The following is a 15,161-nucleotide window of genomic DNA, read 5'->3' on the forward strand; positions in this document are numbered from 1 at the left end:
CATTTGGGACATGAGCAAAATACTTCAGCAACAATTGACCCTATCCAAGGCACCGGGATAATCTTTGTGATGATAAAAATAGAGTAGTTATGAATTATGAAAATTCTGAAGAATGAATCAGAAAAGAGTTCTGAGGATGGCTCGCTTGGACAAGATTTGACACATGCCGTTACATTTCTGCGAAGGATGGAAATGTAGTACAAAGTCCCTTTGAACAGTCCTTTCCAGCAGCCGCTCTCAGATCTTAAGTAAATGAGGAGCACAGATGGGAGTTTTCCGGGGGTGGGATCATATATGGGTTCTCCGTGTGCCGCTTTGCTATTTGTTGTCTTCAATCAGTCTCACAGGAGTGAGTATGAGAACTGAGCGACCTTTGGTGTGTGCTAGGACACTTTTGAAAGTGAGAGAGGTGGTAAAAATGAATCACACTAAGATGAAAGATGTGAATTGGGATTGTCCCAAGGGAACCTTAAGCCCTAAGCCTGAAGGATATCTTTCAAGATTTGGTGTTGTGCTTTGCGGTTTCTCTTTTTTCCCCACGTGAGCAGTTATGTCAGATTTGGGTTGAAGTAAAGCTACTGAGGACATTAAGACACTAGTTGACTCTACTATCATTTTAGACAAGTTTTACCCAGAGTTTCTGCCTTTTCCTATACTCACTTCCTTTTGCAAGAGTTTCTTAGCTAAGGAATGTTGCGAAGGCTTTGAGATGCTGCTATCTACAAACTCATTTGTAACTCCTAACACTGTAAGACACCAGGCTTCTGCTTTGCCATGGCCATGGTAGGACTCCAGACCTCTTACCAGAAAATAATGGTTTAGGCCTTGACTTCTAATAGACTGCAAACTTGCCTTTGTTTGATTTAACTTGTGAATCTGCCTCTAGCACCTGTCACACCTGTTCACAAAAGTTGTGGTGATCACTAGGCAATGAATAGGAAACTCATTGTAAACTGTATAAGAAATGTAAATGAAGAGATAATTAACTTCAGCATTATAATAAACATCTATTTATACAATTGCTCACAGGGAAAATTCTTCACTCTACTTAGTTTGTAAACACTTACCCTCCCTATTATAAAATGTGGTATATATGATTACATTTCTTACACATATTAGATAGACATTCTTATTTTTAAAAATCGGGATTTGTGAACATAAAATACAGCGTTGAATACTACAAAAAGACACAATGCTAAATCTCCACCATCCACAGTTCTATTTCTTTTCCAGAGAGGCAATTCCTCTTACCAATGCTTTACAGATATCCCAAAAATGTTGTCTGCACATAAAAAATGGCTATGTTCACCTTTTAAAATTCTGAGGTAGTCTACCTCATAAAATGCACTGAGGTTACACATAAACTTATCAACATGCCTTGAACATTGACTGACAGCATGTAGGTCAACTTGTTTCTCGTAGTTCTGCTCACTTCATTAACGGATGTAAACGGTATTATCCTGTGCTCGTTACGTTGTCATCTAGATCATAGCCTAAGTCATTGTCTTAGTCAGTGTTCTATTGCAGTGAAGAGACACCATGGCCAGGGAAACTCTTATAAAGGAAAACACTTAATTGGAGATGGCTTATAGGTTCAGAGGTTCAGTACATTGTCATCATGGTGAGGGTATGATGGTTCCAAGGAGAAGTAGCTGAGAGACACGTAGCTGGATCCACAGGCAGCAGGAAGAGACACTTGGCTTGGGATGGGCTTTTGAAACCTCAACGCCTACCCCCGGTGACATACTTCCTCCAACAAGGCCACACCTCCTAATCCTTGTCAGTCGTGCCACTCCCTGGTGAATAAGCCCATGGGAGCCACTCTGTTACAAACCAGCACAGGCAGATACTATGTAGCCAGATCTCAGAGCACTTCTTCCCTAAAGTGTTTTTAAGAAGTTGAACATTTAGGATGCAGGCTTATATCAGAACTCATGAAGGAAGATTATGGTCTTAATTTTCTTATAGAAACACATCTGCATTTGGAATTTCAAGGCAAGAATGTAGGAGACACAATTAAAAATGTCTGAAGATTTGATTCTCTGAATACCTTATTTTACTTTTTGGAGTAAAGATTAGTAGGCAATGGCCTCGTATTGCTTATTGGGGCAATATCTTTTAGGTTTTCTTTTCTTTATTTATAAGTGTGTGTGTGTGTGTGTGTGTGTGCGTGCGTGCGTGCGTGCGTGCGTGCGTGCGTGTGTGTGTGTGTGTGTGTGTGTGTGTGTGTGTGTGTGTAGGTATCCATGGAGGGCACAAGAGGGCATAAGATCTCCTGGAGCTGGTGTGACAGGCAGTTATAAGCTGCCTAATATGAGTACTGGATCTGAACTTGGGACCTTTATAAGAGCAGTACATACTTTTAATTGCTGAGTCATCATCTCTCCAGCCTCCCAGAGTAGTATTTCCTAAACCCCATGTTGTTAATCACAATAACTCATTATATCAATTTAATGAGTTACAAAAATACTTGATAGATGAAAGAGTAAGGAAAAATCATAATGCAAGATGGACAGTGTGCTGTGAAACTTTCTATACACATACATGCAAATAAGTCTAAGTATCCATACACTAGGAGATAGATGTGGGTGATGCCTTTCTTACTGTTGGTTGCAGTTAGAAAGTAGAAAGTCATTAGTTTAGGAAGGCATTACTGTACTGATAATTTAATAGTGACTTTCAACGTTCCAAACCTCCAACTTTCTTGCCCCATTTTGAAGACAGCAATTTAAAAGAAAGTAGAAGAGGGCTGAGGATATAGCTGAGCTGGTGAAGGGTGTATCTAGAGGCTCCTGTTTGATCCCTGGCATTGCAAACTACCTAAAAGCGGACATAGCGTTCCATTCTTGTGATCTCAGCATTCTGGAGGCAAAAGAATCACAAGTTCAAGGTCATCCTCAGCTACATAGTGAGTTCCAGGGTAGTATGGCTAGCATAGCATTCTCAAGACCTTGAACAGAGGGAGAAGGCAAGGGAAAAGCAAGAGACGGAGACAGAGACAGAGACAGAGACAGACATGCATTCCCTGGGTTTACTTCTGTCATGGAGGAAATGCCAAAGTTACCATGGCCATTCCTGTTCTCCCAGCTGTGCTGGGGGATGGTTGTCTTCTTGGATGCACACCGGGTTGCTCCCTGTGTGGCTAAAGACAAAACCACGAAACAGGTTCTCCCAGCTTTTCCCTCCCACCTGACCTGGTAATTCTTTACACACCCGATCAGAACACTGGTTAGGAAATAGCGAGAGAGGCTTTTACTTCAAAACCTAGATCTCACACAGAACACCGGCATTTAGGAAGCCATACGTCACCATATGAATACATTTAAAACTATTAACCAGAGGGCAATTTCCCAGAAGCCAACCCTGCTTTATGGTTTGTCATGGAAGTTTTGAAAAGCCATCGACCAAAATAACCAGGGGCAATTTTCCTCTCCCTATAAGGAGAGGGAACCGAGTAGCGCTGAACAGTCATGGATGGAAATACCACTGTGTCCTCTCGGGGATCTGTTCTCTCTTGTTCGGGAGCAAATCTTCACGGGGGAATGAGACAAATCCACTACATAATGTCCCCAACAGGGTTCTAAGCATCTCATGCCAACAGCGGGCAGGGAGAGGAGAAGAAAGAGTTAGTGTCTGCAGTCACAAAACCCGGACTGCCGGTCCAAAGTCTAAATGGTCTTCCTTTGAATGTTATGTATGAGTTCACACTGTTCCCGCTCTGGCGGGAAAGTCTGGGTGGACAGCCAGCCCTCCCATGGGAGCCTTTGCTCATTTCCAGGCACATTATTTTGGGCTTTGCCACTGGTTTTACCCCTCCTTTCTTTATTGTTTCCTTCTGGCCACCCTTAACCCTTTGCCCTTCAAAGAGCTGAGGGCATCGGGGAGGATGCCTTTGACCTTCACAAACTTGAGTTTCCTATGGGAATCCCTGACTGCTTCGCTTCTGTGCAGGCCAGTTTTTAAGCTCTTGGGTTCTGGTCTCAACCAGATGGCTCCAGCCCCATATTTTCTGTACTTTCCTCAGTTAAAACCACTGAGTCATTGTTGATGCCTACTAACTCTATCTCCATGTGGTGAGATTAGTCTGACATACAGGTGACAGCTGGACTCCAGGTGGACTTGACACACAAGCTGAAATTCTTTCCTGGGACTCTATTCTGCCAGCTCACCCAGAGCAACAGAGTCGGCCAAGTCCTTGAAACACATGCCACTCTTTTCTATCTAGCCACACTAGTCACCTTCCTACCTATTAATAAGAGACACATCTGAGTGACAACACTTGTCACTCAGAAAGGTGAGTCAAAAGAGGCAGCTACGGAGATCACCAGTAAATAAATACTATATGTTTTTAGATGAAAAGTTTCCAAATACATTTGATAATGGAATATTCCATCCCTGCCACCAAGGGAGTTCAGACTACTTTTATGTGTGTGTGCATGCGTACATGTCAGCACTTAGTGTTCTTATTTTATTTTTTTGTAATTTATTTTCTAATTTAAATTAGAAACAAGCTTCTTTTACATGTCAATCCCAGTTTCCTCTCCCCTTCCCTCCTCCCCTGGCCCCCACCAACCCCCATATCCCAAACCCTTTCTGCTCCCCAGGGAGGGTGAGGCCTTCCATGGGAGATCTTCAAAGTGTGTCATATCATTTGGAGCAGGGCCTAGACCCTCCCCAGTGTGTCTAGGCTGAGAGAATATCCCTCTATGTGGAGAGGGCTCCCAAAGTCCCTTTGTGTACTAGGGGTAAATACTGATCTACTATGAAGACAGACTAGTTTTAAGAACTGATATTTTAGCAATGTCACTTTGCTTTTTTTGGGGGGGGGCTCTAAAATTGACATCCATCCCTCTGCTTTCTTTTATCCTCTTCCTAAACTGGCCCACCTGCATTTTACATCTCTTTACCTGCCTCTTGGGAACAGTTTCCCCTGAAGCTTTCACAGGCTATTTTGTAGGCAACAGAAATGTGGGAAGAAGTCTCAGATGACTCAAGGCCTAGCTAGCATCTGAGAAGCATCTGCCACTAGAATCACCTGCCTGAGTCCACTCACACAAGTCTAAGGGATAACAAATAGATGATTTAAGCCACTGAGTTTAAGAAGCTAATATTGTGCTTCCTCAAAATTAATTTGTTATGATTCATTTGCTATGATGGGAGCAGGGGTGGGGACTTTTAGAGATGTAGGTTATGGGGGTGAGGGCTTTATGGATAGGAGTTCAGAGAGCTATATTGCTCTGTCTCTCCATTATGTGAAGGCACAAGGACCAGGAAGCCATAGCCTGCAGGAAGGGCCTCTCCAGACACCAGAAATGAAACCCCCGGTCTCTGGCTTCTAGCTTCCAGAACTGTGAGAAATTAATCTCGTTGACTGTATGCCACCCAGTCCACGATACTTGGCTATAGCAATGGAAGCTAGGACAGTTGGTCCATCAAAAAGCAATAAATACATGGAATAGTTGAGTCAGCTCTCCTACATCAATACCCAAAGTACCTCCAAGGCTTTGGGCTGCTGCCATCACTATTATTTTGTTAGGGTGAGCGGTTTGTGTCACTGCTTAACTTACTGAGGAACAGACGGTAGAATTGATTCTGCTTTGTATTCCCACGACAATGCCCAGAAACCAATTTGATCAATAAACAAGCTCTACACACCACCCTGAGTGAAGGATAAATGGCAGGCAGTACTTCTTATGAGTCGTGACCATGGAATTGAAGAGGAGGCTTTAAAAGATACATAGGTTGCCGACAGGGACAAGTAGGGCATTTCCAATATGGAACTCCTGGTTAGAAGCAGAATGTATGGAGGGGTGGAATGGCCAGATCAGCGTGACTACAGTGCAAATTCTCAGAGAAATTAGAAAAAATAAGAGCTAGGGAAATAAGAAGGAAGTAACATATTGTAATTGCTACATCTCAAGTATTATATTTTTAACTTCAAAAACCCCAGAAATTTCATATAGCATGACACAAGGCAATAATAAATATGATCCGACACAAACCTATTTGTTCCTTTGAAATTTCGCAGGTAATGTATCACCTTTCTACGTAGAACTGTAAGGAGTGGGCCTGACCTGGTGATTAACACGTGCCTACAGGGAAAAAAAAGAGAAGGGCAGAGAGGAAAATAAAATACAGAGATTAAAAGCATTTGGGAAAAGGAAATTAGAGTAAGTTACTGGGAACAGAATTGTAGGAACTATATAAAATGAGCACATAATTAGATAAAATTCAAATGTATGTATATAATGTTACATTATCAGGAAATGAACCTAGTAGATACACAGATATTATGTTTTATTGGCAAGAAAGGATTACTTTTTGGTCTTGAGGAAAATGTAATGAAAGCTTTGGAAAGGTTAACAATTTATATAATATATATATACATATATATATGTATACACACAAATATATGTATTTAATGAAGAAAGATCTAATTTAATTCTCACAGACCCTCGAGTGCACAGATAGAGGAAGCACCAAGAACACAGTAATATTCATGAAAATTAATGTGCAGCCAAGTGAAATTCGTGCCTGTCTGCATAATAATTGCTGTCGTCAGAGGCTCGCTACCCCACTGGGGCACATTACCCACTTGACTTAACAGCCAGGTGAGTTAGAAGTAAGCCCCTTTTGTCACCAAATTTCTTATATTCCTCTGGCATGTTGATGATGAGGATGATGAATATTTTTTCATGGATACAAATTGGACTTTTGCCAATATGAATACATGCATGATCTGGTTTTTCAAATTGATAGGCTTTTATTAACAGACAGATATCATAATCTTCTCCTTCTCCTTCCTTCTCTCTTCTTCTTCTTCTTCTTCTTCTTCTTCTTCTTCTTCTTCTTCTTCTGCTTCTGCTTCTGCTTCTGCTTCTGCTTCTGCTTCTGCTTCTGCTTCTTCTTCTGCTTCTGCTTCTGCTTCTTCTTCTTTTTCTCAAAACTTGCAAGTAAAGGTGCAAATAAAGCAACCGGGAGAAATATACTCCACCAGATTCATCTGCAGGCTAACACTTGACATCCAGTGGGCTCACAGGTGCTGCAATCAGCTGGTTTCCGCATCTGTCTGCATTGCTCTGTAACTGCCAGCACGCACACACAGGCAGGCTGAGCCCATCCTTCTTCACAGAGTTGATCTGTCTCTAAAAGGCCATTTGACAGCTCTGGGAGGGGTAGTAGCCTCAAGCAGGACCTTGCAGAGCTGCTATTGTCTTAGTCTAAGCGCCACTTCAGGCTAGCACAGGAAACTCAGGAATGGACTGGAAACAACATCATCCACTTCTATTCTACTAGCAATTTTTTCAAGATCAGAACGTTCTGAGGTCTCCAGATCAGAAAGGAATAAATTTTTGTGTAGACTGAAACTCAACTTTTTCAAATAAACCGAGTTGTGGTATTGTAAATTTGAGATTAGACTCTGGGTAGCTGCAATTTTCAAATGTTTAAAAAGAAAATTGGCAAAGTTATTTTTATATCCCCCCAAGCCTCAAAACCACCACCATCACAACAGCAAGAACCAATTTAAGTACACTACAGAAAAGAGGAAATGTTTTAAACACCGAGGCAACACCACTATCACACTATTGTAGACATGTCTTGCCAGGCAGCTTAACCTTAAGGTCTGTAGTTGGGTGTGGCTTTTCTCCCCAATGGCCTGCTTGTCACCTCCTGGCACTGTGAACACTAGCTAGTGCAGAGGACCTTTCCAACTCAGTTCATGTCTGATTTGTCTGCAGCACAACATTTCCATAAAGACAAACTATCCTTACCTCTAATTTGGTCCAATTCTTACAGGGTTGGGCAAATGTTATATGCTTTCCATTTATTTGCAAGCCTTTGAGTCAAGTTGTTGGCTACCTATCGTCACTCCAAGGTGGTCAATTAACACTCTGTTTTACTATTTTTTTTGTAAAGGCATTACAGAACCAAATGGAAAAAATCATTGTTGAATTACTTACTGGCTTTCAGTGTGCAGTGATTTTATTGTTTCCCCTTTAGCTGGTGAAGCCTACTCAAGTTGCCTCCAGCATCCCTGTGATGGTCTCCTAGCCTCTCATAGCTTCCCACAGTTTAAGCTACAACTTGTTCCAGATTCGCCTTGTATATTTTCTGCCATAGATGGGTCATCAACCAGCTCCCTGGGAGGCCTTACATTCTAGAAACAGCAGGTTTGTACAAAGAAATAGTGAATGTGTTTACATAGTGTATGTGTGTGTGAGATTTCTGAGCAATTTATTTAAAAACTCACCAGATTATGAGATTTCTTCTTCATCAAATTTGTATGCCTTCTCCTTTGAGCTTAAAACCTGGAGTCTCAAGGACACATCGGACAAAAGAAAGGGAATAATTCAAATTAACTATATTTTCAATCCCACATTACATAATAACAATCTTGGGGTAACAATGATATTATGATCACTGGTATAACTACATTTCTTTATCTCACATTACATACCCAACAGTCTTGGGGTAACAGTGATATTATGACCACTGGTATAATTCTTAAGAACAGTCCACATTATTTTTGTGTGTATATTCTTCATTTCCACCTCATACAAGTCATTCTTCAACTATGGTAAGTATGAAACTTATACTGTAACCATCCCCTTTAGCCTCATTTTCTTTCATTTCTACAGATAACTGTGTTAATGCTTACCACCTCCTCCTTCCATGATAGTTTTGTGTCATTGTGATTGTGTTACACTTGTGTTCTTACACTGTCAGGAAAGGTTAGAGTTGACACTCACTTATCTCTAGGATGCGATACCAGCTTGTTTCAATCCTTTACAGGTGGAAGTTTGAATGAGTAATAATCCCTTGGTTTACACATTCTCACACCGAATGTCTTAACTATGTGACGGTCTTATTTTCTCTGGCAGAGAACACTGCTGTCCATAGGACACAGTCATCTAAACCACTCTCCCTGTGAATCGTTTCTTTTGCAGAGAAACTCTGCACATTTTCTTTTTTGGGTGTGTACCTATCAATAATTTTACTTTAATATCCATCTGCCATACCCAGATCTAGAACCCCAAGCAGGTTCCTATCAAGCCATTTGAAAAGCACTAATAGATAGAAAAAATCAAGTAAAGCAAAACAAAACATAAAAAAACCAAAGGTACCACAAGAGCCAGAGAAACAGGTAGGCTAACTGCAGTTTCATCTCTCCCTCCTCTATCCAAATCCAAGCCCCCAGTCTCACCCCTAGATCTGTAGAAGAAGCCCCCTCATCTCCATCTCTGGTGGATCACACACACCTTCCCCTCCAACCTTCCTCTCCTCCACTCATGGCTCTATCCCAGCTCCCAACTCTGGTAGGCATTCCCGGGGAACCCACATGCCACTCTTCATATCCACATAGATGTGAATGCCAGATGTGAAGTCAATAATAACCAATTTGCAATGTGTAGAACCACAGAGGTTAGGTATAGAGTAAGGGGCTGGGGGTGGGTGGGTGCAGACTGATCTCCCTAGGAAAGAGAAATGGAATAGATAGTTATGGATGAATATGGGATGGGGTGGGATGGGAGGGAATATGGAGAGAAACAGCTAAAATTAAGGGCCATTTGAGGTATAGTATGGAAACTGAATACAGTAGAAGCTTCCTAAAATATATACATAAGTGAGGTTGATCTAAATGAAACTGCCAAATAATGTAGGAGACAGACCCCCCAACTGGAAATCTATTGTCACCAAATGAAGCTTCTAGTACTGGGAATATATAATTGGGTTGTTGGCCAAAAGGGTCCCAGGGGAACCCCCAAACTCCACAAACTGAGAGCAAGATTCCATTGCTGAAGACAACATCTACACAACTCATTGAACATAGAGAAGTTGAGCTGGTGCCTAGGTAGAGCCTTCACACCTACATATTAGCATTTTTGGTACAGGAAGGTACTCTGCCTGCTACCAAACTAGAAATGTAAACACCAACCCAGGAACAAACCCCTTATCTACAATGGTGTCCTGCCTTCAGGATATGCTAGTGCAATGGTGACACAAAGCCTGCAAGAGTAACCAACCAAAATTCGATTTGACTTAACACCCACTCTATGAGATGGAACCCACACTGCTTGAGTGACCAAGAACCTGAGACTAGTTAGCCCAGGGTCCCAGGGTAAAAACAAAATAATATTGGTCTGTGAAAAGAACATAACAATAAAATGATTCTTAACAACATTGTGCCATACTCAAAGATCTGTTCCTTGCTCAGCCATCATTAGAGAAGCTTCCTCCTGTAATAGATGGGAACAAATAGAGAGACCCTCTACCAGACAACGGTCAGAGAGAAAAAGATCTTAGAACACTCAGTCTTAAATGGGATGTCTCCATCAAATCCGTCCCTTCAGGGCTCAGAGAACCCTGTAGGCAGAAAGAGTGTGAGAGCCAGAGGGGATGGAGGACACCAAGAAAGCAAGACCTTCTAAATCAATATGAGCGAAGCTCATATGAACTCACAGAGACTGAGGTAGCATGCACAGGGGCTGCATGGGTTTGCATCAGATGGGGCCCTAGAGCTAAAAGGGAAAGTGAACACATGCCTCCATACCTAACCCAGAAGCCATCTCCAATTATTAACCACTGCCAATGAAATACTAGTTTTCTACAAGGGAGTCTCACAGGGAAACAAACCACTCTTAAGGGTAGGCTGTGTGCTCAGTGGCAGACAGCCAACAGGAAATGAACTCAAAGGCATCTTTGGAGTTTCCTTGTCTGGTAACGTTATGTCAGGGCTTTTGTTTTAGCATAGATATATGATATATATGTATATATATATATAATAAATCACATATACCACATACATACAAACACACACACACACACACACACACACACACACACATATATATATGATAAAAGATATATCTTTTCTTCCTCTTAGAAGCATGTTTGTTTTTTAATGAGAGACAGAAAAGGGATGGATCTGGATGGGAGAGGAGGTAGGGGAAGAACCAGGCATGGTGGTGGGGTAGAATGGTAATCAAGATGCACTGTGTGAAAAAAAATATTTTCAATAAAAGGAAAAAAGAAAGGAAAAAGAAATGTCAAAAAGTTAACCGTGCAAGTCCAGTGATCTCAGTCCCACGGAGGCAGAGGCAGCATAGGTTATCCAGGTTTCAGGTCAGCCTGTGCTACAGAGTGAGACCATGATCAGAAAATAAAACCAACGAGAAAAGAAAAGAAAAGAAAAAGAATGTTGTGGTACAGGCCTGTAATCAGCCTTAGGCAGGCGAAGTGAAACAGCAACACATCTTTATGTAGTTAAACAAATGCAGCACAAACAAACGTAACAATCTTTTCCAGTTAAAATGATAATCCACAACACTTGTGTGACAAGTGCCCCTACCCACTGAGCCATCTCTCAACTTGCCTATGGTGTTTTGGGCAGATATCTTGTGGCAACAATGAGACAAGTTACAAATGTAACAGGTTCATCTGTGCCGCCCACACACATGCACATACATGTGTATTCACACCCCCTATACTCACCAGTATATACTCAACAGGTACATGTGTACACACACACACACACACACACACACACACACACACACACAGTGTGTCTTGGTGGTGGTCATTCTAGACCAATATTCATGCCCTCTAAATATTAGGTTTAAGTCTTTTTCAACTCAGGAAAATCTTAACTTCTCTAATTATGGAGCTTTTGTTTTGTGAATATATCTACTGATGCTTATCAAAATGTTCAGGGCTACACAGAAACAGCTGACTTGAACATCGGGGAACTCTTGTTCCCCAGGCTGATAGCTGGAATACCAGCATGAGACTGATCCAGACCCCAGGAATATGGATTTCAGTGAGGAAACCTCAGAAATCTATGGAACCTGCTGTAGTAGTTCAGTACTTATCCCTAGCATAGGTGTGGACTTTGGGAGCCCATTCCACAAAGAGGAATACTCCCTGAGCCAAAACACATGGTGGTGGGCCTGGGTCCTACCCCAAAGGATACGATAGACTCTGATGACACCCTATGGAAGCCATCACCATCCAGGGGGAACAGAAAGGATATGTGATAGGTAGGGTTTTAGTTGGGGGGAGGTGGTAGGGGAGGATGGGAGGGAGGAGGGAACTGGGATTGTGATGTAAAACAATCCTGTTTCTAATTCAAATTAAAAAATCCGAAGAGAAAAAAACCCAAAAAACCAGCCAAACAAAAAAGAACCTTGTTAATTGGAAAAAAAAAATGTTCAGGGCTCCTATTGTCTGCTGGATCTCTCTCTCTCTCTCTCTCTCTCTCTCTCTCTCTCTCTGTGTGTGTGTGTGTGTGTGTGTGTGTGTGTGCGCGCGCGCGTGCGCGCGCGCGCGTGCGTGTACATGTATGGGTATGTGTGTGTACATGTATTGTACATACTTGTATGGAGGTCAGAGGTTGACTTGGGGAGTCTTCCTCTATTAATCTCTGTTTTATTTATTTATTGCTTCTTGTCTATCTGAGTGTATGCATGTGTAAATGGGTGTATAGGAAGTTGACACTGGGTATCTCCCTCCATTGCTCCCACTTTATTATTAATTTATTTGTATACCACAGGTTCTCCAGGTACTTGCTCTTTTGTCTGGACTGGCTGGCCAGCAAGCCCCTCAGACTTGCCTTTCTGCGTCCTCCCTTCCTGTCACCATGCTCAACCTTTATTTGGAGTCTGGGAAGAAAATCTCAGGTCTGATGCTTGCCCAGCATGCACTTTAACCCTAAGCCTTCTCTCCAGTGCCTCCACCTTAACTTTTCAGAAACAGTTTCTTTAAAGAACCACAGCTCATTGTTTCAGCCAACATGACTGACCAATGAGACCAGATCCTCCTGTCCTCACCTTTCAATGCTGAGGTTACAGGTATGTAGCATTCCTGTTCTTACATGATGCTGATGTTACAGGTATTCAGCACTCCTTACATGGTGCTGAGATTACAGGTGTGAACCACTCCTGTCCTTACATGGTGCTGAGATTACAGGTGTGAACCACTCCTGTCCTTACATGGTGCTGAGGTTACAGGTGTGAACACTCCTGTCCTTACATGGTGCTGAGATTACAGGAGTGAACACTCCTGTCCTTACATGGTGCTGAGGTTACAGGTGTGCAGCACTCCTGTCCTTACATGGTGCTGAGGTTACAGGTGTGCAGCTCTCCTGTCCTTACATGGTGCTGAGGTTACAGGTGGGAATAGCTTACCATACAGCATCATGACTTACCTTGAAGCCACCCTGGCATTTCCTGTTCTCTGCAGGTACATCCTGACCTTCAAGTCATGGCATAGAGACTATGTTCTCTTCTGAATTTGGGATGCCTCTCTGACTGATTTGACCAAAAGAACATGGAGAAAATGACATTCTGGGCAGTTGTTAGGGTCCTGTTGTGAGGATACCAAGCCATAGGGACAAGTCATAGCCTGAACACAGTGACAGTTTTGACTGAGGGAAGGGGCCATATTGAAAGTCTGTTCAGTCAAACCCCAGATGGCTTCAGACTCCTCTGTAAGAGGTGGTAAACTACTAGCTGTTTTAAACTACAAACTAAATGCAGCAATAGACAACAAAATACCCAATTGTGCTTTAACCATTGTCTCATTTTTGGTGATCTAGCTAGCTCTCTGTGTGGGTGTGGGGATTTGGAGAATCCAAATGTCCTTCTCCCCAGCCTTCCCAGAATCCACTCTCACACAGGATTATAAGGTTCCTGTAGGATAGACTTCAGGCGGGACCATGGAGCCACCAGGGATTCAGAACAGAACAAAACATGTGTCATTTAGAGCTTTTCCTATGAACATTGTCCTTCTAACCAACTCCATGTGAAAATAGGCCCCTCCCCCTCGAATCCTGCCCCACTCTGCCCAAGAACCCCCATATCCTGCCCCCCCAACTTTAAGTTCACACTGAGTAAGTCTAATAATCTATGTACTTGAAAATGGTTTCCAGGTTGTTGTTTCTAAAATAGTGAACGAGTCATACAGGCACTTTAGTCAAGGTAATTGTATACCTCAATCCATCCATTCGTTCAAAAAATATAGTTACTGAGAACTTACGATGACCCAAGAACTGTCCCACGTATTAAGGGCATTGTGGCCTTGTGTATCCCTCAGTTAACAAAACAAGCATTCTTACCCTTGGGGAAATGAAAGCCTGGTGGTGTATATTATATCATCTACGTGTTTATTTAGTGGTATGCTATTGTTATTTGAGTATGCTCCTGAGCAGGTGCCAAACCCACTTCCAGAACCCTCAGCCAACTTCAGCACACTCCTCAGAAAGAATTCTAGTAAACAGTGTTTATTCATTTCATTTCAGTTTTGGTGATGAAGCAGGCTCTCTTAGCAATTCTTCTCTGGATGCGATCCACCTAGTTAGCATTCCTCTAATTCAGTTCTGATTTCAAAAATTGTTAAAATATGCTAAGTAGTAGAGGATAATGGAGGATTGAACTCTTTTTTTGATGCTGTTAAAAATATAATGTACTTAAGGGAGGTGCTTTGACATTTCCTATTTATGTGAAATTGTGCAAATGATGCTTCCTTAGATACATGAGAATTTGGAGTTTCTGTGTACAGGTGGGGTAAGGGGTGGGTAGAGACAATAATAATAATAATAATAATAATAATAATAATAATAATAATAATAACAATAATAATAGAAATAAAAGCCAACATTCTCAACATTGACAGCCTAAGAAAATCTAGACTTTTAGTAGCTTCCCTCATGTGGTACCTGGAAATATACACCAACAGGAAATTTCTACCCTTCTCAGGCTCTCCTTTTCCCATCCCTGGGTCTGCTGGGGTCGGTTAGTGGGCGGGAGACATTGTCACTGTTTATGATGTCCACAAGCCTGCATGGATGTGAGTGACATATATTTAGAAGGCAAAATGAAGCTTTAGGAAGATCTTCAATTTAATGGGAACTAGTCTAGTCATTTGAGAACCACAAGAGCTTTTTAGAGAAAACCCACTTCTGCAGCTGGAGGAAGTGTGGGTGGATGGGGTCCCAGTGACACCTCTGATGTCAGTCTCCCCCAGCCCGGGGCTGATTGGCTCTGAGGAGTTGCAGCAGAGTTTAAATTCTGCTCTGTCAGGCAAGTGGTCAGAGCAGCAGCTGGAGAGTGGTTTCTTTCAGATTCCTCTGTGAGAACCTCAACTTGGCTTTTGACTTATTGGGA

Source organism: Cricetulus griseus (genome assembly GCF_003668045.3).
Source record: "Cricetulus griseus strain 17A/GY chromosome 1 unlocalized genomic scaffold, alternate assembly CriGri-PICRH-1.0 chr1_1, whole genome shotgun sequence".
Taxonomy (NCBI): Eukaryota; Metazoa; Chordata; class Mammalia; order Rodentia; family Cricetidae; genus Cricetulus; species Cricetulus griseus.